The sequence below is a fragment of the Danio rerio genome, chromosome 19, assembly GCF_052040795.2.
Source record: "Danio rerio strain M-AB ecotype USA chromosome 19, GRCz13ab, whole genome shotgun sequence".
In the NCBI taxonomy this organism is placed as follows: domain Eukaryota; kingdom Metazoa; phylum Chordata; class Actinopteri; order Cypriniformes; family Danionidae; genus Danio; species Danio rerio.
This window is the reverse complement of record NC_141039.2, coordinates 41,507,501-41,533,089: the sequence shown is the minus strand read 5'-3', so window position 1 is coordinate 41,533,089 and position 25,589 is coordinate 41,507,501. Positions and strand designations below refer to the sequence as shown.

Here is a 25,589-nt window from a genome sequence, read left to right as displayed (position 1 = left end):
TTCTTTTTTAAATATTTCCCAAATTATTTTTAACAGAGCAATGAAATTTTCACGGTATGTCTAATAATATTTTTTCTTCTGGAGAAAGTCTTATTTGTTTTAGTTTGGCTAGAATAAAAGCAGTTATTAATTTTTTAAAAGCCATTTTCGGGACAAAATTATTAGCCCCTTTAAGCTATTTTTTTAAAAATATAATTTACAGAGCAAACCATCATTATACATTACTTTGCCTAATTACCCTGACCTGCCTAGTTAACCTAATTAACCAAGTTAAGCCTTTAAATGTCATTTTAAGCTGTATAGAAGTGTCTTGAAAAATATCAAGTAAAATATTATTTACTGTCATTATGACAAAGATAAAATAAATCAGTTATTAGAAATAAGTTTTTAAAACCTTTATGCTTAGAAATGTGCTGAAACAATCTTCCCTCCATTAAACAGAAATTTGGGAAAAAAATAAACAGGGGTGCTAATAATTCAGGGGGGCTAATAATTCTGACTTCAACTGTATATATATATATATATATATATATATACATATATACATACATACATACACAACAGTTCTGTCTGGTTCTTGAATCCGACTGGCTGATAGCTGTGCGATATTCTGCAATTACTTTTGAGGCTTTTTAGGTGAGAATATCGCTGTTTAGATTGCAACTATGCAGTTTATTTAGAAGGATAGATTTGAAATATTTATCATTTCTGAGAGTGTGTCGGCATTCATACTGAGCAAAGAAAAGATAGTTGACGTTTCGCCACAAAATGGCGATAAAGACCGCATAATAAGCCCTTAGAGGAGAAATACTCAGCCCCTGATACTCAAAAATTCAGCCCTGGCACTGTAGCCACACCAGCCCACATTACCACACTGACAGCACCACCCATGGACACGCACATTCACTACTTATATTGGTGTGCAAATGGTGAAATAATATAAGCAGTACCATATTTATTAGATATTTAAACAACTAATGTATGCGAGTGGAACAAAATGACCCATTTATAACAAATTTATACATGCATTCATTTTCTTTTCGGCTTAGTCCCTTTATTAATTTTTGCTGTGGTTAATAAACCACAGCAAAATGAATCACCAACTTATCTAGCATATGTTTTGGGAAACACCCATATACACTCATTCACACAATTTTAGCTTACCCAATTCCCTTATAGCGCATGTCTTTGGACTTGTGGGGGTAACCAGAGCATGCGGAAAAAACCCACGCCAACACATGGAGAACATGCAAATTCCACACCGAAACACCAACTGACCCAGCCGAGGCTCAAACCAGCGACCTTCTTGCTGTGAGGTGACATCGCTACCCACTGCACCACCGAGTTGCCCCCATTTTTTTTTTTTTTTTTTTTCCCTATGCTATTTGGCACCGCATTTTTGTTTTTTATGGTCTGTCTCTGACAATTAGCTAACCTCTGATTAGGTCGGATTGGGTCAACCCATCTCAAAACCATCCGCACGTTGCAGATTGGATCAAATGCTTAACATTTATTATTATTTATTATTTCTATTACTATTATCATCATCATCATCATATATATATACACATATATATATATATATATATATATATATATATATATATATATATATATATATATATACATTTTCCAAAGCAAAAGTGATTATAATTTATTTATTTGTATGCAGTATAATTAAAGTGATTTTATAGTTTCTTTACATAGAGTTGAGTAAAAGTGACTATATTTTTTTCAGTGAGATAATATAGCCACAAAGGTTATTAAAATGTAAACTTGAAAAACAAATATGCACAATTAAATGTTTCTGGTAAATTTATAACTGTAATAAAACCAAATTAAATATGACCATCGGAATTAATGTAAGATTGCAAGCATTTTGGAATTTCCACGTATAAACTAATAATTGTCAATTTACGTCTTGCAATTCTTGCAAAAAATATTGAAATGTGAAATATGAACTGCATGCAATTGTGAGAAATGAATTGACAAGTAGCTTTTTACTCACATTGTCAAAATGGGTTTCCACACAAAACACGTCAGCTCCACCAATATGGACCCAATATATATCATGCACCCTTATTTGTAAGCATGCCAACCACTGTATAGCGGTTATTTACAAAAAAAAAAAAATACAAATTAGTAATGCGTTTAGTAAAATTCACACGGCAGACATGTCAAATTACACCAAGCAAAGGAGAATTACCAGTGTCAATTAAAGAAACAACTGTATTTATGTCCCGTTCCATCAGTCCATTAATCGGTGCTTTGTTATTCACAGTCCTCTGTTCTTCTCTCTGGCACAAAACAGAAGCAAACAGAATAGTCAAGGCCAGGGAGAAATCTCACTTTTCATGCACCAGAAGGTTCGGCTGCTCACATCAACTGTGCTTATTGTGAACTCCAAACAAGAAGCCTCTTAAGTGATTTACATAGTAACATCAAATTGTCAGATGCTACAGATCTCGAACAGAGTACTGCGACAAGAGAAACACAAACAATAAGTCATTTTACATTTTAGAAGCACATAAGGGACAATAATGCTGGCGTAGACTGTGTGGCTCTTTTCAAAAGAATCAGAAATGTGCCCGTGCAGTGGATGCTAGTTAAAATTAAGAACATACTGTGATTTAAGTGCCAGTGTCTTCCTTAATTAAAGTACTAGTAGACATGATCTTGCGTTCATTTGGATTTTTATGCAGAAAGTTTAAAAGCTGAGCTCAGAGGTTACAACTGTAAAAATATGTACACCTCTGTGTTTTAGTAGGCTTGCAGAATTCTGGAAATTAGTGATGGGTCGTTCTTGAACGATTAGTTCATTTTGAACGAATCTTCAAGATGACTCGGGAACTACGAGTCCTCTCAGGGAGTGATTCGTTCATTCATGCGTGCGCACATTTGTTCAGGTGGTATCGTTCATTTCAAGTCTTTTGAGTCGTTCATCGCGGAAAGGCAGAAGCCAATCATTTGCGTTTAGAGCCGGAAAAAGTAATTGATCCGTTCCCCTCTCGAGTCTTCTATTGGGTCTGAGTAGTTTGTTCACCGCGGGCCAATCATATGCGTTTAGAGCCGGAAAAAGAATTGATCTGTTCATCTCTTGAGTCCTCTATCGGGTCTGAGTCGTTTGTTAACCGCGAGCCAATCATTTGCGTGTAGAGCCGGAAAATGACTTGATCTGTTCAACTCTCGAGTCCTCTATCGGTTTTGAGTCGTTCGTTCATGACGGGCCAATCATTTGCGTTTAGAGCCGGAAAAAGAATTGATCCGTTTCCCTCTCGAGTCCTCTATCGGGTCTGAGTAGATCGTTCACCGCAGGCCAATCATATGCATTTAGAGCCGGAAAAAGACTTGATCTGTTCAACTCTCCAGACCTTTATTGGGTCGGAGTCGTTCGTTCATGACGGGCCAATCATATGCGTTTAGAGCCGGAAAAAGAATTGATCTGTTCATCTCTTGAGTCCTCTATCGGGTCTGAGTCGTTTATTAACCGCGAGCCAATCATATGCGTTTAGAGCCGGAAAATGACTTGATCCGTTCAACTCTCGAGTCCTCTATCGGTTCTGAGTCGTTCGTTCATGACGGGCCAATCATTTGCCTTTAGAGCCGGAAAAAGAATTGATCCGTTTCCCTCTCGATCCCTCTATCGGGTCTGAGTAGATCGTTCACCGCGGGCCAATCATATGCATTTAGAGCCGGAAAAAGACTTGATCCGTTCAACTCTCGAGTCCTCGGGTTTGAGTCATTCTGTCACCTGATGAATGAACAACTCAAGAACCAGAGAAAGGTGAACTAATTATCATGGCTCCTATCGGCTCAGACTGTGTACATTGGTTAAGATTGTAAAGTGAACTAACCACTGGCATTTGAAGACATGAAGAGGTGAGCTGAGCAAAGAGACAAATTTTTTTTATTAATATTAAAATGATTATTTTCTTCTTATAGTATTCTATTCATGACTTATTTGTCGTGTGATCAACCTTTTGGGCTAGTTGTAGATGTGTTTGGAAGCAATTCGTAACATTTTAATAATATTTTGGCAAATTGACCAATTGAACGAAATTACATCAATGATCTCGATGAACGATACTCAAAGAGTTGAGTCAAAAAAATGATCCAAATTTCCCATCACTACTGTAAATTTTCAAAGGTGGAAACTTTTTTTATGGGAATAAACAGGAATATAATGGGAATTTAAAATAATTTGGTTTCGCCATGGAATGTATTTGTATATAGTTAGGTTAAATCGGTGTTTTACCAACCATATTTAAAGCAATTTTAGTCTAATCTTAAAATGTGAAGCCACTTTTCTTCATCCGTGTCCAAACATTACAACCATTCAAGTACATTTTAATATTACTTATGTAAATATATTTCATAATTACTGTTAGTTCAAGCAAATACAACAACGTGTTCTCCCAATACTACACATACTTTAACAATGACAAATTGTACAAGTATTTCACAATATTACTGTTTTTTTTCCCCATGTTTGATTTTGAGCATAGGAGATTTCTTTTCAAAACATTGAAAAAAAGTACACTCACTGGCCACTTTATTAGGTACACCTGTCCAACTGCTGATTAACGCAAATTTCTAATCACCCAGGCACATGGCAGCAACTCAAGGCATGTAGAAATAGTCAAGACTATCTTCTCCAGTTTAAATCGAGCATGAGAATGGAGAAGAAAGGCGAGTTAAGTGACTTTGAATGTGGCATGGTTGTTGGTGCCAGACGGGCTGATCTCTAGGGTTTAGAGAATTGTCCGAAATAAAGAAAACGTCCAGTGAGTGGCAGTTCTGTGGGCGCAAATGCTTTGTTGATGCAGAGGTCAGAGGAGAGAGACTGGTTTAACATTTCAGATATACAGTAATGTGTTTACAAGGGTGGTTTATTTCGCTGTGATGACCCCAGATTAATAAAGGGACTAAGCCAAACAGAAAATGAATGAATGAAAGTGTTTACAAGCTTTTAGTCCTTTAATTCCTGTCTTGTTCAAAAGAACAGTGCCAGCTATCTCATTAGTGGATACATTTCACCTCTGAAAGATTTCAAGTTCCACTTGCAATTTAATCAAAGTAAAAACTGTAATTTCTTTAGACCTGTAGTAGCTTGCATATATACCAGCTTTTTTTTTTTAAACTTATAAGTTTGCATGAATGTATTGAGTCCCTATCAATATACTGGGGCATTAGGACCCACACAGACCGCAGGTTGAGCAACCACTGCTGGCCTAACTAATACTACTTCTGGCAGCAACCTAGCTTTCCCATGTGGTCAGGTATTGATTGACCAGGCACAGCCGTGCTTAGCTTCAGTAGGCGACCATGTGAGAGTTGCAGAGAGCTAGCTGCTGTATAGCTTATAGAAACATATCTGTTAAGTTATATTTGGGCAATCTTGATGAAATAACATGTTCCATTAATGCTCTTAGTGCAAAGAAGCTTACATAACCCCCAGCAAATAAATTTAAACTCGACACAGTTCTCTGATTTGATAAGGACCGCTAATGTGCAAAAGTATCGGCCCCCTTCCATTTGATCCACTTCTGTTATTTTTATTTTAGGGTCTCCGAAGTTAATGCTCTGAACTTGTAAGACCTTGATCTAAATCAGGTGATGACAGATCCAGAGCTTATATAATAATTCCCTGACTCTTCAAACCTCTCATGCAGAGTGTTTACATTCACCAGCCACAGGCTCCTTGAAGCAGCCGACTGAGAATCAGAAAATAAAGATAATTGAGTCTTATAAAGCATGGAAAGCTTATGAAAATATATGGAAATGGTCGCTGGCTGCGATGTGTGAGATTTGTGTAATATACACTAAGAATAAATGCAAAGAAATATCAAGAAAAGTAAAGCGTAAATATCTATTTAAAGGTGATTGGAACTGGTTCTTAGTTACACTTCAGGCTTGACTTAAGCTTTATATTGGTGGTAGCGTTTGGAAGCAAAAGAATCATGTGCTTGTTAAAATTGCTTCCTTGTCCTCATTTGTAAGTCGCTTTGGATAAAAGCGTCTGCTAAATGACTAAATGTAAATGTAAATGTAAACTGAATCCAGTAAACATTTAACATCTGCTTTGGCTAAAATCACCAGTTACTCTTTATTTGCCTAATCAAATTAAAAGTAATACCAGGCACAGTGTGGGGTAAGAGACAGATAAACTTTAGAAAAAAAAAAGAGAGAAATTGCAATGAAATAGGAGAGTTTTTTTTCTTTTTTTTACAAGTTTAAGAGCCAATAATGCACTTTTTTTGCAAGTACACTACACTAGAAAACTAGAATTTGTTTGCTCTTTCCACATTTAAAGACTTTACTTTGGTGTTGTCTCGTCATGTTGATGTTGGTGCACACATGCAGCTAATTGCCCAGCTTAAATATTACTTTCTCCATAGCCTTAAAAATAACAAACATAATAGGATGTTTGAACAGCCTTAAAAAATAAGACACTATTTGAGTTAAAGGTGCAGTAGGTCATCTGCCAAAATGCAGGTAGTTCATTTCGCTGTGGTGACCCCAGATTAAAAAAGGACTAAGCCGAAAAGAAAATGAATGAATAATATTACAAATCCGAATGAAGAACTGTATTATATCAGCACGTTTGCAGTTGTGAAGCAAGCAAAACTTGCCATAATGTTCAATATTTCAAGCATGCAAGGATCGATGGTCACTCTCTCACATGCTTTGTCCTAAAGCGACTACTTTATGCTTAGTGGTTGGCTGGCGGCATGCAAGAATTACACTTACTGCTCAAACAACATAACATCAAAGGAAACCCGTGTTTTACAGTTCTATAAACATTCTGGCGTAACTTTATTTTGATGGTGCCTTTAACATGTTTTGTTTTATTTAAGTTACATAAGCTAAGCCATACTTGCATGTTATTTCAGAGCGAATATTCAGAGTAGCATAGTAAACAGTATAGAGAGCGTCACAGGTTGTCATTGTTCAAAAATGTACCAATGTGAATATAAAACCAACTTCACCTCAGTAAAGCAGGCTAGGCAGAATAGCGCTATAAACTGATGTTTCAACGTAATCTCACGGCAAATCGTAACCTTTTTGATTTAGTCGCTAATTCGTATGAATTTGTATGATCTAATTTGTACAATTTAGTACCATTAGCTCATCACCCAATGATGGTTGGGTTTAGGGGTGGGGTTGGGTGCCACGCCTTCTTGTTAAAATCGACTGAAGTCATTTGAATTAGCCACTAAACTGACAAAACATAAAGTACTTACGTTTCTACGTGAGATCAGGCTGGATGTTTTGTTGTTAAAAGAAATAAAAATCTACATTATTGATGCTGTAAAAGGTCCCTTATGAAACTGAAAATAGTCCCATCAATCTATCACCGGAAGATTTCATTGGATTAACCCCACTTCCATGAATATAACCCATTTATAAAACAACCCAATCTACATAAGCTTTGCGTGACTAAAATATTTTTAAAACATAACATTACCTGTCTAACAGAAATACTTCAGCCCTAGTGTCATCCTTCCTCCACCATGCAAAAATAACTGCAATATTTGTTCAGGCTTTTAAAAACGTGATAAAACATTTGATTTTACAATTGGCGAATCTGCGTAAACGACTCCGCAGATGTACAAATCTACATTTGTTGACGGACAGTTTGGGATACGTATCAGAATTATGGGAATTGTTTGTCTGAAAATATTTAATTGGATGAACATTTTTTATTCTTACTGTATGCCTTACCCAGAATATAAAAATACATATACATACATTTAGATCATTTACTTTAATCATTACTATTGGAAGGTGAATAGACTTTCAACCAGCACAACAAAACATGTTTCTAAAGACAATTACGTGAAGCAAATTTTAATGAAACTACATCAAAGCTGCTATTAGAGGTCATTGGTTTTATTTATTTATGTAATATATGTTGATTTATTTACTTATTTTATATTTGTGTACATTATTTTTGTTCAGTGGAGGAATATAAAAGGAAAAGAGAATTGACGATGCACAATAACCAGCTTGGGGAAAAGAACTAATCAATTTACAAATTTACAGCCTAATTCTAAAAGACTTTAATATTTTTTTATTTTTATTTTTTTTTTTTTTGATAAGGTGGTTCTGCATTAAGTACATTAGTTTCATTTTTTCAAATTGAACATATTCAGTGACAAAGAGTGTGAGCCAAGTTGGCCATTTAAGATCACCAGACCCTGATATCTCACAATAATAAGATTATTTAATTTCATTTAAGCTATAGGGACTTGTTATTGAATGTCTTCAAAACTCAAACAACATAACATCAAAGGAAACCTGTGTTTAACAGGTCTATGAACATTCTGGTGTAACTTTATTTTGAAGTACTGCTAAGTTTTGAACTTTTTCTGCTAATACTCAAATGAGAATTAATAAAAAATATTATAAAATAAAGTGTTACCAACTAAAGTGTGTGTACACATGAAAAATTATGTTTTATATAGAAATTTATGGCTGGGAGAAACATTTGGATGAGACTGTAGTTTAAGGCAGGTTGAACAGCAGCTAACTTGGGCACAATAATACAGATACTATATTAAATTGCTTGTTATACAATTACTGTAAAAAAGGAAACTGCTGTCAAATTACTGTACTTTGCAGATATGAATGAACGAGATGTGCTCTAAACTAAACTGTATTGGTTGCAAAACCAGTTTGTTACTTTTCGTAATAAAACTTTTTGTTAATATGCATACTCTTAACATGAATCCAAAACTAATTTTAAAGACAACAGATTAGCTGGCTGTGTGTATATAATAAGATGTGTTCCCATAAAAAAGCCATTCACTCTTAAAAAATAGAGCTGTCTTTGGGGTGGTATCTTTGCAACAGGTACACATTTGTACCTAAGGTGTTCATATTAATACCTTAGGGGTACATATTAGTTCCAAAAAAGTACAAACGTGTACCTGTTAAAATGTTAAGGTAGAAATATATGCTTTTTAAGTACTAATATGGACTTTTTAAGTACAAATGTGTACCTTTTGAAAAGGTCCCACCCCAATGACAGCTCTCGTACACCTTGATTTCTGAGAGTATAGCGAAAGCTCTCCAGCAATCTATTATCAAACACTGAAAAAAAAATTATTCAAAGATGATTCCTTGGATTTAATAACTTTTTTTCTACATTAAGTGGTTGTAAACTATTTATTTGGGCTGAATTTAAACAAACAAAAAAAAAAATATATTTGAACATTATTAAACTGAAATTGTTTGTTTAAATTCAACACAAATAAATTGTTTGCAACAGTTCTGCATGCAACACTTTTTTCAATACATAAATATACTTATTTTATTTCATTTTTATTAATGTAGGTTATTAAAATAAAGGGCTCTGGTGGATGCATTGGCAAGACACACTCAGCTTATTTAGCTCACATAATGCCAAAACATATTTTTAAGGCAGTCAAAACCCCACAAGGTTAATTTTTTATAACTTCAAGAGAATAATGTTAAAGCAAGCTGGGCAGTTGGGTGCATCTGTGTGCCATCAATGTGATCTGACTCTTTTTTTTAATATGCACAGGTATTTTTTTTTTAAATAATACTCTTCATGTCCTTTTCATTTTCAATTTCTCCCTTTTTCTACAATAGGTCCCATATCCTGTGCCTGACAGTCAGTTAAACCAGGCACATAAACAGTGGCCTAACTCTGAATTCAAATTCTGATCCCACTAAGCTCATAAAATATTCAGTTTGGAATGAAAGAGTCTGGTTTTTGCTAAAGAAATACTGGTTATTACAGACCAATTTATGCTGACAGATGCAGCAACGGAACTTACTTCATGGACATAAAAGGCTGTATCATTCCATGCCAGAGTGCTGAGTTTTGTAACTTGCAAAGTGCTGCTTCAATATTTTTAATGCTTCAACACATTTAATCATATGGTTGGTGTCTCTTTGATAGCCTACCACAGTTTGTCAAGCACTCCATGCATACCTTCAGAAACGATTGCACAAACGAAACAGACCGTGAAAAAACCGAGGTGCATGGAATTTACCTCAACATATGTTTGTTGATGTTCATTTTGGAGTCGCCTTCTCACGTCATATTTAGATTTATCACAATGGTTGTGGGTTTAAATAAGAAAAACCGAATTCGGTTTAGCATGATGTCCTAATGAAAACTGCAAAATCGAATCGCCAATTGGGAAGAATTCGGAACGAACTTACCCAGCGTTCTATTTGGAGCACGCGCCGGCTGACGTAGGTAAGCAGCGCGCGCGTCCTAGTCCCTTGAGAAAGAACAGCGTGCACGCGCTTCCATCCTCCTCGCTGCTACAGTGAATGCGGGCATCCAGACGCCTGACTGAGTGCGGCGCTTCTTTTCCCGGTACCACGGATGCCAGTGCATGGAGAGGGTTCTGTCGAAGCCGAAAAGGAGTCATGCAAATGTATATTCACACGGACGCTCGGCTGTAAGTGATGCTACTGCAAGTTAAAGTCCTGGAAGTAAAACCGCAGCAGATTGGGAATAAACGGATAGATCGGCGTTCCCCGTTGCAGAGCGCACTCAGTTCGCTTGGAATACAGAGACGCAGCGTGGAATTACCGGAGCCCTCAGTTTGTGAACTAAAGTCAATTTGTTTTCTACCGCATTTTTTTTTTATTCATTTTTTTATTTCCCTAATTTCTTTCTTCTTTTTTGCTGTTATGTTTGATTAGGTTTATTACCCCTTTTTTATTCCAGTCTTCTTTAGTAATCTACCCTTTTGGTTTTTATTCTCTCATCCTCCGAAAATAGCTTGGGTTCGTTTTTTTTGCGAGGGTAGATTGTGGTGAAAGATATTCATTCAGTCTCTCAAACTGAGTCGTGTCATGGATGGCAAACTGCATTTGCATCTACGGAACAAATCGGGGAATATACAATAACTACTGCTGACAGAGACAAGGTATGTTTTCCATTTATATATTTAAACGCATCCACAAAATACAACGCGTTGCCTCGCAGTCGGTGCGTTTGAATGTTTTAAAGACAGGCGCTACAGTCGGAGATAAACCGACCACTTTATGAATCCACTGCTTCATGATCCTCTAAGTTGAAATATGCGATGCTGTGTGTCATTTAAACTAACTCGTTTTCTCTTCAGAGTCTTGTGCAGTGTGTATTCAGCATCATCCAGAACAAAACCTCAACCCAGAATGCGTTTTTCTTGCCTTTACCATTCAATCTTCGACCATTAACTATATTTTATATCTGTAAGCCACAGTGAGTTACACTGGTCAATCAGAAGTCTTGTTGAAATGCGAGAAACCATGAGAGAAAAACGTGATTTTGAAGGCACCTTTTCCTTCATAACTGATTTTCTGACAGACATTTGCTCACATTATGATCATGTCGACGTTTCAAGCCCGTCTCTACATCCACCGCGCAACTGTAATGTTATTTGAAGGTGATACAACTGTGATTTGGCGCCCGCTGTAGTTGCCTTTTACGCCGCAACTTAAAATAGCATTGGGGTTTCCGTCAATAACCAACAAACTGATGATCGTTTAGTCGATAAGCCAATGCAGCTGTCTGTCAATTAACATTCCCGGCCAGGCATTATGCTAATTAATCAAAGCTAGATTTGTCCGTGCAGGTCTGCAGCCGTGAAGAAGAGCAGTCGCCCATCTGTTGAACGCGTCTTCGCAGCAGCGCAGTTTCCACTGCAGCCACTATAAGGATAATATATTCTGCGCTAATACTCCGAGAGTATGAGATGCATTTATATTTCTCTTTGAGATAATATCAGTTAAAGCGGATTTTACTACAGGAGTAGCTGCGTCCGGTTAGTCTTTGATGAGTGTCACTGTACGGAATGAAGCGCACACGGAGGGCACGTGCGTTAACCCTTTCATATAGAGAAGAACTTGCACTCCTTTGACATATTAAGACTGAAATAATGCCTTGTGTTATTGCTTTAAGAGTTAAAAGTTACAAATAAAAACCCTTGTTAACGGTCATACAAAACACCATCCACCCATTTTTTTCCCATGTAATAGAAGTAATGATGTCTTTGGTTCTAAATAGTGGTCCTACAGGAATGTACATCTCATTTTCTTCCTTTTGCATCCTACGATAGTTTCCATTTTTAAATATTTTATTTTTTCTGATATTGTTAGATATTTACTATAACATATAGAGTCTCTCGGAGTGTTCTTGTGGATTGGTTACCTCAGTGGTCTTGCTTGTTTAAAGAAGAGCTCATTTTTTATTTATTTTGTTGAAAATCACTTTACAACTCCCCTATGGTTATACGGTTTGGCATTGCTTAATCTCTCTGGTAGGAGTATTTTGGCTTAGCTTAGCTTAGCCTAGATCATTGAATCAGATTAATGACATCTCTATTAAAATTAAATTTCAATAATTTTCCTATTAAACCTTGACTCTTCTGTATTTACAACTTGGACTAAGACTGACGAAAATGAAAAGTTGCTATTTTCTAGACAGATATGGCGAATACCAATATATTCTCATTCTAGTTAAATAATCAAGGAGTTTTGCTGCCATACCATGGCTGCAGCAGGTGCAATGACATTACGCAGCATCTGAAAATAGTTCTGAATCGAAATATGGAAATCAAATCTAATGTAAATCAGAATATCACTGTGCCTGCTTCAGCGATGGTACAGATGCAAAATTTTAAGATCCCATTAATCTATGCTAAGCTAACTTAAAATTACTTCTGCCAGACCCAGTGATCGGCCAAATGGATACAAATGTTTAAAACTCAACTATTTAACTCAGCGGAGTTGTAAAATGTGACTATTTTCAAAAAAGGTGGAGTTTTCCTTTTGCATATTTTATAGCTGGTTGTAAAGTGCAATTTATATTTTAGTATTTGCCCATTGTAAGTACATGCTGATGATGTTTAAATACAATATTAATTTGCATTATGGCCTTATCTGTACAAATATACGTTAGTGAACAGTTGCATATCTTTGGTGTTTTCAATTTACAGAATATCGGATGCAAAATGTTGCATAATGGAGCCTTCTACAGTGCACACTGAGCAATTTCAGCGATCTCATGAAATCATTGCAAATCACAATGTGTGACATTAATAATCATCTAATCATCTTGATTACAATGTATGAAGACTGTTCAATGGTGTAAACCTATTCACCCTATTCTCCGTCGACGAGTGGGCGCTGCCATTTGAATCTTTTTAGCTTGAGACTTCCGGTCTCATTCACTTCCATTCATTTTTTGACGTTAAAAACTGCTCATTACGCTGCTTGATGTTGCAATTTGATATTTTTTTATTATATTATTCTACTTGGTCTGTATAGTCATACAAACATTTGTTTGTAAAGCAAGTAGTTTGACCGTTTTCTGCAGTTTATTATTTCTAGTCATTTCTCCCATAGGCGACTGAATCGGAAGTTCTAAGACAATCGCGAAAACAGGCGCACTTCCGCATTTTAGAATAAGGTCATTGTCAAGTTGTAATGTCAAGATACATCATGAGACATTGATCATTTCTGTGTTTAAAATTTAACTACGCAGTTTATCAAATGGATTTTTTAAGCAATAAATTAAATATATATGCTGAATACAAATTTGGTAACAAGGAAACCCGGCTGATCTTGCTAATAACATTGGGTAAGATTTAAAAAAATTTGACCCTGTGGTTGAGTTTGTCGAAGTTTTACCAAAATTAGGTTTCAACTCAGTGATTTTGGTGTATGTATTTTGGTTTCTATCATAATTTATATGTCCGAACCAAACTATATTTTCAAATTACAAAAGAAGTCAAACAAGACTTTAAAGCTAGGGTTGGGTGATGTTGATCAATTTGGCATAGTACAATGTCTAATGTAATACAATGCAATTGATGATGGCCTCATTGTCATAGGCCAGGTAAATTAATTATGAATGCTTAATTCATTCATAATGAATTAAGTATTTGTAGCCTACCGTTTCAACTACCTGACCAGCATCATAAACAAATAAAGATAAGTTACACACAAATTACCACCTGTCAGTCACTTTTTCCGCAGGACTCTGGCATGATAAGGCAGAGTAATCTGTGTCATAATAATGGCGTCGACAAACTTGGTTGATTAAAAAGGTGCACAGCCCACAGGAACCAACCAACAGTATCTGAGGTTTTCACTAAAATTACTAAGTAGAAGCGTGAAAGCGAAAGATTGAAGCAGTGTACTGATGCTGTCACACGTTACTTGATCGATTCAAAAGACCGAAGAGTCGTTAGATAGATACAAGTTGAATTAAATGTCAGGTTTAACAACTATAGTGAGACGCGATCCAGTGGTACTTCCTTGATAAACTGTGCACTGCTCTCTGGGCTGACTGCTGGAGCTCAGTCGCTGCATCGCATGACAGCGTTTGTTTGTGTGTGCGTGTGTGTGTGTGTGGTCACATGATGTGCGTTTTCAGCGGTATAGTGTGGACGGAGAGATCTTTTTAGAAATGTTAGATAAAACGCCAGTGTGGACATGGATAGTTTTCATTCTAAAAGGCCATTTTAAAACTAAGACGTATTAATGGTAACAGGGCCTAAGTGTGTATTTTTCACTAGCAAGTTGCTGCTGTGAAGGAGGTGGGGTGGAGGATCGCGATACAGACTTAGCATTGTGATGTCTATCAGCCATCTGCGATGGACGATGGCATCGTCTATCGACCCAACATTATTTAAATAATTTCAACATCAAATGTTCTCAAAGCAAAAATCAAGGTGTTATAATACAATTTGAAAACCTAAATGAAAGAAACCCATGAATCAAAAGCAACTGTAATTAAACTAAACATGTTTTACAGTGTATAACTCTATAGGTATACACCGTTGTACAGTGTTCATAAGTACATTTTACTCAAGATGATTAGATCAATGTCACACATTGTGATTTATAATGATGTCATGCGATTGCTGAAATTGCTCAGTGTGCACCATTATGCAACATTCCACATCCCATATTCTGTGCCTCAATATTTTCTGTTCAAAGGTCTGGCTTTCTTTCATTTCGAATATGCATATATGGTGAGCTGCAGCAAGTCTAAATGAAGCATATTAGTATATTGCTCCTGCTGTTTATGTTGTATCTTTATATGTCAATAATCAGCAAGTATATATCTTTTTTTTTTTTTTTTTTGCAGCAGTTGTGATTGTTTGTGAATTCATTATTGCTTACTCTGGCACAATATAAAATCAGTATAAGCGAATGGATCCACACAGCTTGATGCGACTCCTATGCAGAGAAAAATGGTTCTAGATAGAGAAGTTTAACTATAATTGGCTCATAAAGCCTTGAGGGGCCTCCCACGCCACAGGGGTGCCCTGTATGCCTGTGGTAAAAGATTGGGACACTTACCTCAAGGTTAATGGCCTTCTCAAGTTGCTTGACCTGAATATACGCAAGCAACTTCTTTACTCAACGTTTTTGTTAGTGAACAATTAATCCCAAGCTCTAACTCACAGTTAGCCTTTCAGATGTATCAGTATACAGACAACATTTAAGGGTTAGGCTTGGCTAATTAGTGAGAAATAGGCTCATTGCAGAGCCTGTTGGGTGAAATACCTTTCCAGCACGATGTGTGTGAGAGAGGGGTTTATGCTAAGTTCATCAGTAAATGTCTGTTGATGCCTCTTATGGTCTATTGAACTTGTAGCTGGTTGATAACAGCAGTATTACTCAACCATGTTCCACCAGCACTGCACGTTCCATGTCTCCTTAACCAAACACACCTGACTCAGATTATCAGCTCATTAGCAAAGACTGACAGATCTGTAATAGGTGTGACAGAAAAGGGAGACCTCCAAAACATGCAGTGTTGGTGGGCCTCCAGGAACATGGTTGAGAAACACTGGATAACAGGGACTGAATTAAGTGCATTTTTAGATGATAATGAACAATGTGTACATGTGTGGTAATGTCTACTGTACTGCAGTGTTTCCCAACATTGCTGCAAGATGATTCTTTAGTATTAAAAAAAAAAAAAAAAAAAAAAAAAAAAATATATATATATATATATATATATATATATATATGTATATATGTATATATATGTATATATGTATGTATATGTATATATATATATATATATATATATATATATATATATATATATATATATATATATATATATATGTATATGTATGTTTATGTGTGTGTGTGTGTGTGTGTGTGTGTATATGTGTGTGTGTATGTATATATATATATATATATATATATATATATATATATATATATATATATATATATATATATATATATTGGACAGATATAGTCAAGCTTCAGCTCAATAATCTGTATCATAGCTTCTTACTGCTAAAATGCAGTGAATTTTAGTTAAAAAAGCAACTCAAAAGATATTATCTTAATTAAACACTTATTCAAATTTGTTTTTAAATATTCAGAAGAAACTCCTTTTTCTCTAGAGCAAACAGTAAACAAATCAAATGACTGTACCTTTTTGTAAACAAGTTGAACACAAATTTGGATAATTGTGTAGCCCAGGGGTCACCAACCCTGTTCATGGAGAGCTACCTTCCTGCAGATTTCAGTTGCAACCCTGACTAAACACACCTGTTTTAATTATCAAGTGCTGCTTTAGGTACTATTAATTGGTTCAGGTGTGTTTGATCAGGGTTGGGACTGAATTCTGCAGGAAGGTAGCTCTCCAGGAACAGGGTTGGTGACCCCTGGTGTAGCCTATCATAAAAACAACAAAAAGAAAAAAACAAATTTTTAATTATAAAAATACAGAACACTTAGCAAGCTAGCAACTCTGGAATTGTACTTTGCTGTTGCTTGCTACTAGATTGAGTATCACTGTCAATACTTTTAGTTGACTTTTTAGCAAAACATTCTTCATATAGCCACCTGTTTGTCTTTAGGTGCTGGTTGTTGTATTTTCTCGTGCTGTGGCAACAATGCTTACAAATGACCTGTTTTTGTTTGGTGTCTGTGACTTTGAAACCATTTGATAGAGTTTGTGCGACGTGTCTGAAGAGTGAGGAGGGATCCGGGGGTGAGAAGGGTGCGCGACTTATTTTAGGACCGGGATGGAGACGTGCGATGTCTGAATATCACGTGTAACAACTAGTGATAGGCGATCCATCGGTACATCTTTGATAAACTGTCTGGCATGTACTGCTCTCTGGAGCTCATGACAGTGTGTGGCTGTGTGTGTGTGTGTGGTCATGTGATGTACGTTTTCAGCGGACGGATGGCTGTTCAGAAATGCTAGGTAAAACAGTGTGTATGTGGATCATTTTCATTCTAAAATGGCATTTAACACTAAGACGTATTAGTGTAACCGGGGCCTGAGTGTATTTTTTGCGAGTGGGTTTGCGACGTGGGCGGTGTAGAGGATCGGTGATGTCAGCTCAGCATTGTGTTGTCTGTTGGCCATTTGCGATGGACGATGGCATCATCTATCGGCCCAACCCTACTTGTAAGACTTGGCTATTAAGACGCATTTGCTCTGTGTGGGGAAAATTAAATAATACATATAAATTTCATATCGCAGCCTATTGCGATTTAGCCAAACGCAACTTTTCAAATCGCAATTCGATTTCGATTAATTGCACAGCCCTAGTTGTACACCTAAAAAAAGAAAAAACAAGCTTGATGATTTGTAAGATTTTGGAGTTAACAGACAGAACTGTGTTAATTTGGACAGAACTGTGTTTAGGTTAAGTGTGTCCACAGTCATATCAAAGTGATAGAAACCCAACTAGTTAAAAAAAAAAAAAAAATAATTATTTAATGACGTCAAAATAGGATCTAAATCCCAGTGATTTTGAAGCCCACCGCAACGTGACAAAGGAGTGTAGTTTCCCTCGCCCACCTAATTGATTGACAGGTACCATGCTTCCATAATAATGTGTACACACATGTCCACAGAACATTTTTTGCAAAGAAACTGAGATTAAAAGATCTGTTCCAACTCTCTGTGATCAGCTGCACCTCAATAATTGATTTTATAAGTTTAAAACTTCTTGAAAAGTGCGTGGTTGTAATAAAGACATTAAAATCACTGTAATTCTTGTAATTCTAAAGCTGTTATAATCACCAAGGCAGCATGGTGTCAGTAAATGTGCATTTGTGTGTGTGTACTGCAAACAGCATTTGTGTTTGACTCATCATTTCAGAAGGGCTTGAATAAACACATGAAATAAATGCACTTGGTATTTTTAACTAATGAGCTGTATTTCAGCTTCATCCGAGTCTGTCTCTATTATTGACTGCTGTTTATCTGACATAATACAGGTGGGCGGGGTGAAGCAGCTCATTTGCATTTAAAGCCACAGGCACCAAAAACAGCTACTCTAAACTCGAACACCACAAGCAGATTGTGAATGCTATAATAAATAATCTGATGAATAGTTTGAGCTTAAGCTTTACAGACACATTCTGGAGACACCAAAGGCTTATTTTTCATCTAGTAAAATAGGTGCCCTTTAATAATTTTAGCAGTGGTGCATTTTAAATGCATAATAAAAATCATAGTATGGTCATTTTGAATCTCAGAGAATATTTTAGCATGCTAACGATTATTGAAATGTTCAAAAAATATTGTTTGTTTTAGTAACTCACCACCTACTCAAAAATGTGCATTTGCTGAAGCAACTATGCTACTTTGCAATATTTTTGCTTGGTGTTTATGTTGTTTCATTCAAATTTGAGTGGTGCGCATTAAAAGTGACGAATGCTCTGGTTGAGTTACCTAGTGTATTTACTGCATTAAAAAAATAAATAACAGACACAAGGAGATAGATGTGATGCAAAATGTACTCCTTTTCAAACCATGAGCTATTGTAAAAATGTGTGTGGTGTAGACGTACAGTAGTATTGTGCCTTTGCTTGTTAAAGTGAAGTCTTTATTAATTGATGATCTCAACATTTGTGTGTGTGTGTGTGTGGGGGAGGGGGGTATGTTGTTGCTCTAAGATTTTATTGTTTACGTGGAAAAACTGCATTCATTCATTAAATCTACATTTTCATATGACTATTAAAGGTCACTATATTGAGTATTCAGAAGTTTGGCTGATTTTGCATGCTATGATGCATGCCTAACCTAACCCAACTTAACCTAATCCTAACTGCTTTAGTAAAGAGTTCCAAGACTCTTGGATGTTGAGAACTAGATGTTGTGCACCAGCGATATTTCTGATCTTACAGCTCTGAACTTTTTGAATGCTGAGCAAGTGAAATCCCTTGAGTCCATGCTCTGAGATTACATCAGAGCATATCATCCCACTCAAGGGATGCGCTTTAGTAGTTTTGTGCCGCTGTGTACTGAACATTTCTTATGAGGACTTTGCTGGCTTTTTACAATGAAAGCTTTTAATTATTTGATGAATCACTTTTTTTTTTTTTTTTTTTTTTAAAGAACTGCATTTATTGTGTGATTGGGGGCTGGTGGGCATGATGCATGCTTTGTGAACATGAGCACCGAACTCATTTAGACTAACCAATTACTCTCTGACTAATTAATCATGGAAATTTACAGTTTTGTAAATGAATTCCACAGCTGTGTGTTTCAGCAGAATGGTACACACTGTCCCTTACAGTAAATTTGTATCTGCTTGCTTAAAATGTGGAATTTCAGTAACAACTTCTTTTTTTTTTTTGAAAAAGGTTTTGAATAAGTAAAAATTTTAACATAAATGTTTGGGTGAACTATACCTTTAAGAGTAACTTTGCATTGAAAGTGTCTTAGTTGCCGGAAGTTATAAATTTTTAATGGGAGCCAGTAGTGATAAGTGGTGAGGAGTGGCGCGGTGCCTCTTTGCCGGTTTGGGTGTCAAGGAGTGTTGAAATCAAGTCAACTTTTTGGTAATAAGCTATGACAATGTTCGACAGCAAACAATCAGAGTGTTGCAGTCAACTCCTTGAGAGGATTTGAGAGAATACAGTCTTGTGAACTTTGGTTCCAATCACAGGGGTTTGAATATTGCGGTTGCCTAATTTCCAATTGTTCCCTAATTTCCAATTTCCAATTGGGCAGACAGCAGGGCGGCCTGAGCAAACTTTGACGCTCTTTCCGCCTTTGGTGTGAACGAACAGTAAGATTAGCGATGCACAATACACCGTACGCTATGTTGGTGAAATAAAAAAGTGTGTTTCTAATTAACTGAATTCATTCTCATTTCAAGTCATTCTGTGTCTGAAAATACCACCTCTTTTGTTATTTGAGCCAATTGAAATTTTCTTTTTTAATTAATTATTTATTTATTTAATGAAAATTTCCAGGGGGTTTCTTATTTATTTTAGCTAGTCTTTAAAATATAATATAGTTTATTTAAAATATAGTCAATTATATAGATTTTGTGTGTGTGTGTGTGTGTGTGTGTGTGTGTGTGTGTGTGTGTGTGTGTGTGTGTGTGTGTGTGTGTGTGTGTGTGTGTGTGTGTGTGTGTGTGTGTGTGTGTGTTTGTTTGTGTGTGTTTTACTGTAATGTTTAATATTTTGAATGCAGATTGAAATATAATATATATATATATATATATATATATATATATATATATATATATATATATATATATATATATATATATATATATATATATATAATGTATGTATGTATGTATATATATATATATATATATATATATATATATATATATATATATATATATGTATGTATATATATATATATATATATATATATATATATATATATATATATATATATATATATATATATATATATATATATATATATATAATCAAAATCTAAAACAGTCCTGGCCAATGGGAACCCCAGTTACAGGAGGGATCTTGCTTTCGAGGAGAGATATAGTTGTGGCCGGAAGTGATTTATTTATATTATTTATTAAATCACTCATTAAATTGTATGCTATTATTATCTACTCCTTCCCTAAACCTTAAGTCAGCCATCATAGTAATGTAAAAACAGTAATTATACAGAGTACTTTTCATGTTGTTTATTAAATTACTCATTACATTATATTTTATTAAAGTCCACCCCTACCCTAACCCAAAACCCAACCATCACAGTAATGTAAAAAAAAGCAACTATTCCTAGTATTATTTATATTATTTAGAAAAATTACCTATTAAATGAAATTGTATTAATGTCCACCCTTACAACAACCCAAAACACAACCCTCACCGTAATGTAAAAAATAATTACACCTAGTATTATTTATTAAATTACTCATTAAATTATATTTTATTGGCTACCCCAACCTAAAACCCAACCATTATAGTAAGGTAAAATGGTAATTATACATACCATTATTCATAATATTTATGAAATTACCCATTGAATTTTTATTAAAAAATATATATATATTATATAAAAATAATATTATAATAATATAAAAATATTATTATAAAAAATTAATAATAGTTGTACAGTGTATTCCCTATTGATGCAAGTATATCCCCAGCTGTACCCCATCTAGAGTTTAGCATGCGTGTGATCCTCTAAGAGGGATTGATCATCCCTACCATCTCCATCATATGATGTACATAGAGATCTGCATATGTACCAAGAGCCAGGCAACAGCTTGGTCTTCCCTGGTTGAGTGATCTCTGGCCGTCGCATTGTTTCTGGGGAAAAAAACAAAAACAAAACAAAAACCTCTCCTCCCACTTCCGCTTTGGACCATTCGCCAACATCGCTCCACGAGACGCCTCGCCGAAAATATGATACATCAGGTTTAGGCAGCAAGATAAAGCGTGATGTTTTAATTCTTGCAAACACTGTCAGCTTGCATTCACTGGCTGGGAAAGCCCTGGTGAGCAATAGCGCCTGACAAATGCGCTTTAGCCTCTTGTCTGCGCTTCGGCAGGCTTTCTTGTCAGTCGTCCTCCAGAACAGCTGCCTTATCTGCTATCAGCTCTCGGCCCCAGAAACGCGATCCTTCACAAAGCCAAAATCTAGTTCGGCTTCCATTGTTCATGCGGTGGTGTGTGATGCTGGAAGTCTTGCGTTTAGAGGCGCAGATGCTGCGATCAACAGGGTGCCGCTGGCTTCATCCCATCTTCATGTGTCAATATTTGTCATGGGCCATTTTGTGTGCAGGGCCCTCTGAAGCTGAATTGACTTGTCGAAAATTACTTTGAGCGACTGTTGTCTAATTAATCACAGTTTAAGATGGAAGTATCAGGTATGTTTGAGGCAAAGTGAATATTTAAAAAGATAATTCCGCCACAAAAAAAGATCAAATTAAAAAAAAAAAAAAAAATGGAGCATGTGTTCAGTGTACACTCTAAAAAATGCTGGGTTCCACACAATCGATTTTGTGTTGGTGCAACGTAATGAAACTACAACCTAAAGTTCATTGACAAACTTTGATGTTGGCTTGAGAAGTCAATGTGACTGCACTAGGACTGGCATTGCTAGAGGGTTGCTAAGCAGTTGCTAAATTGCAAAGCTCGTGTACATGTTTAATCAAATGCTAATACTTCGTAGTAGGGTTGGGCGGTATATCGAGCTTTGGAGATGCATATTGATATGATTCCCCAACATGATGAGGGATTATTCAGTATCTTTCATAACGATATGCTTTGAGGCCACACGTCGGACATTCTGCGCGAAACAGACCACTCCAAGGTAGCATGCGAGCTTCACTTGAACAACTGAGTGCATGCGCAAATTAATGATTCACTCCAGGTCATATAAAAGATTTGTACAAAATGAACGAATCGTTTAAGAACGACCCATCATGGAGGACATGCAGTGCTGGTGTTGTATCGAAATCTGACTCCCCAGACAAATCTGACTCCCCTCTTGTGTGCACCCGCATCACACCGCACCTGCAGCTGTCACAGCGGTTTATCAGAAACTTTTTATCGATTATTTCTTCTTCAATTAACAGCAAGAAAGAACATAGAAGCCTTGTCAAATTGACAAGCAACGCCTGAATGTCTTCAAAAGAATTGAAAACCCCACAATGGGCCGATTTTAATATCGCATTTTGAAAGTGAAACCACCTCATAATCACTGATTATAAATTAAGTATTTATTACACGACCGTCTCTTGTTAACATTTACTTTATAACACATTGAGCTCTGCAATCTGCTCTGTTATTTAATTGTTATGTAATTGCAGGGAGGGAAACCCCTGTGTCTGAATTGTATTTTGCTCAAAAATTGTTTAATAAACTTTTAATAAAGGCTTTAATTCTCAAGTAACCATTTATGGGAAAATACCGGATATATATCGTATACCGTCATTCCTCCTAAAAAATACCAGGATATGATGTTTTGCCCATTACCTCCAGCCCTACTTAGTAGGCATTTCTAGCATTTGTTATTGCACTGAGATAATCATTAATAGCATGTAGCTTATCGATATTAGCACTTGGCTCATCATTGTTACCATGCATACTACACAAGGAGCCAATACCCAGATTCCTACGATGTTCTGTTGTAGAGATAATGCTGTTTTTAAATAGTTGCTAGCCTATTTTATTGCTATGGGAACAATTGAAAAGCTTAGTGATGATACATCAAAGCTTTTTGCCAGTATGAGTGATATAAATCAACCCTGATGTCTCCATGACAGTCAAAAACTGGACTTTTACATTGTGTAAAAATGGCTTGCCATATGTTACATCCCTTCCGAGGATGGATTGAAAGGAAAACATTGAGGCAACTGTAATTATTGCTGCCATTTACACTAGATGAGGAACAACAAGACACAAATGTGCTATTTAAGTGAACTTGTTTTTTTATAAACATGCTGTGGATATTTAAATGTTTATTGAAAAATAAAGTTTCACACGAAAGTAGTTAGAAATAGGACAAGATTCTACAAAAAACAATTAACCAAATTTACCAGGCTCAAGGAGGACAAAGAGAATAGGACTGTGCCGGAAAAAGAGAATAGGACTGTGCCAAACAAAAGAAAAGAATAAAACAAAAATCAAATAACTAACCCATTAAACTCTTTCCCCTAGAACTACAAAATAAAACAAAAAGTAAACCTTCAACGTCAGAGACGTCGTATCTTACATACTGTCTCCTTCCAAAGCAAAACTTACAAGTGTAGCACAAATCCGTAACCTAGTGTGTATAACCAAAGGAATACTGCGTGTGTGCCATGTACACCACGTGACAGAGCTTACCTATTCCCTCTCCTCCGTCTAGAATAACACACAGGTATGATGTTCACACTCCAGTTCTCAAAAGAGTTTGAAACAAATATGTTTCAGTATTTATATGGTAAACAAAGCACACCAGCAAAGGTTGAGCAAACAAATGTCAAACACAGCTCAAGTTCACACGAAATTCCATCTATCCTGAACTGATATGGTATTTTCCTTGGATAGTGTCCCACTGTCCTGCTTTATAAGTATGAAATTTAAACATCTAAAAATGGCTTGCCATATCAGTAAAAAAAAAAAAAGCAAAAAATAAAGCTTAAAAAATATTTATCAGAAAACTAAATCTGATAAACCTGAAAAGATATAGCAACAAAATCTAACGCAGAACACAGCTTTTGGCTTTTTATATGGACGGATTATTAAAATATAATATTCAACCCTCTTTTTATTCAAAAATGATAAATATGATTGGCACGAAGGGATATAACATAATCGTACGTTCACACTGAAAGCGGTGAGAGCGTCAAAGTAGCCGGAAGTCATTCATTTTCAATGAGAGCCGGAGGCGATAAGCGACGAAGGGCAGCGTGGCGCGGCTTCGCTGGAATGGGTGTCGAGAAGAGTTGAAATCAAGTCAACTTTATGGTAATGAGCTATGACGCGGTTCGGCGGCAAGCAATCAGAATGAAGCCGTCAAACGCTTGAGAGGAGTCCAGAGAACACAGACCTGTGATTTTTAGTTCCGACCACAGTTGTTCCCAAGGGTTTGATTATTGCAGTCGCCGGATTTTCAATTATTTACAATGTTTTCAGGAACGTATTAAATAAGTTACTAGTAAGTTACTGATGTGCATTCATGTTAAATATATTTATTTTTAAAAAAGCGGGAATGTAATGCAACAGAACAAAACAGTATTGCTGCTTCAGGATATTTGAGACATACAGTATGAACACATTGGATAATTAAGTGGAGCAAAGCCACACCACACACAACTTGATTTTCCATTGTTAAATGAATTTGATAAAAAGTGTGCAACATTTTCACGCTAGAAAGCATGTTTTATGCAGGAATGTAACTGACAAGCTTCAATGGCTCCTTAAAATACGATATCAACATAGTGAATTTTGACGCTCTCACCGGCGGTGCTAAAAGCAGACAGCGTTGTCGCCAGGGCGGCCAGAGCAACCTTGGACGCTCTCACCGCTTTCGGTGTGAACCCACAGTAACTCTTGAGTGCAGAAGGCATATTTTAACCAAATTTGGGCCTTGTAGCACGAACGGCCAAGGAGGAGATACATTTGTTTTCGAGGACAGAGTAGTATAAAAGTATGATGGCTTTCTCAAGCCAACATAATTAAGGTGTGTTTACACTACAAATGACTCACAATGATAAGCGACCATTCATTTAAACTATTTATGTACTGATTCCGTTTATATTTAGGGTTTTCTCTGAACAATGTTTACTTTCAGTGGCACAAAACTCTCTGTGAATATCACCATAAACGTTACCTAAACAACCTCAAGATAG

General features: G+C 36.0%; 1 protein-coding gene and 1 long non-coding RNA gene across 47 annotated transcripts in view; one reads left to right on the top strand and one right to left on the bottom strand.

The window, feature by feature from the left end:
• Positions 1 to 2,211: 2,211 nt before the first annotated feature.
• On the bottom strand, positions 2,212 to 10,164 carry LOC147832628 (uncharacterized). The gene is made up of 3 exons (XR_015517140.1): positions 10,026 to 10,164; positions 2,381 to 2,477; positions 2,212 to 2,297 (listed from the first exon to the last, which is right to left on the bottom strand). It is a non-coding gene; the product is annotated as an uncharacterized LOC147832628 (long non-coding RNA).
• Positions 10,165 to 10,289: 125 nt separating this feature from the next.
• The window catches only part of adgrb2 (adhesion G protein-coupled receptor B2), a 554,448-nt gene continuing 539,148 nt past the window's right edge, over positions 10,290 to 25,589 (top strand). For all 46 annotated transcript variants that reach the window (XR_015515959.2, XR_015515958.2, XR_015515944.2 and 43 more), the window contains 1 exon segment: positions 10,290 to 10,916. The gene's annotated coding sequence lies outside the window, so the exon portion shown is untranslated.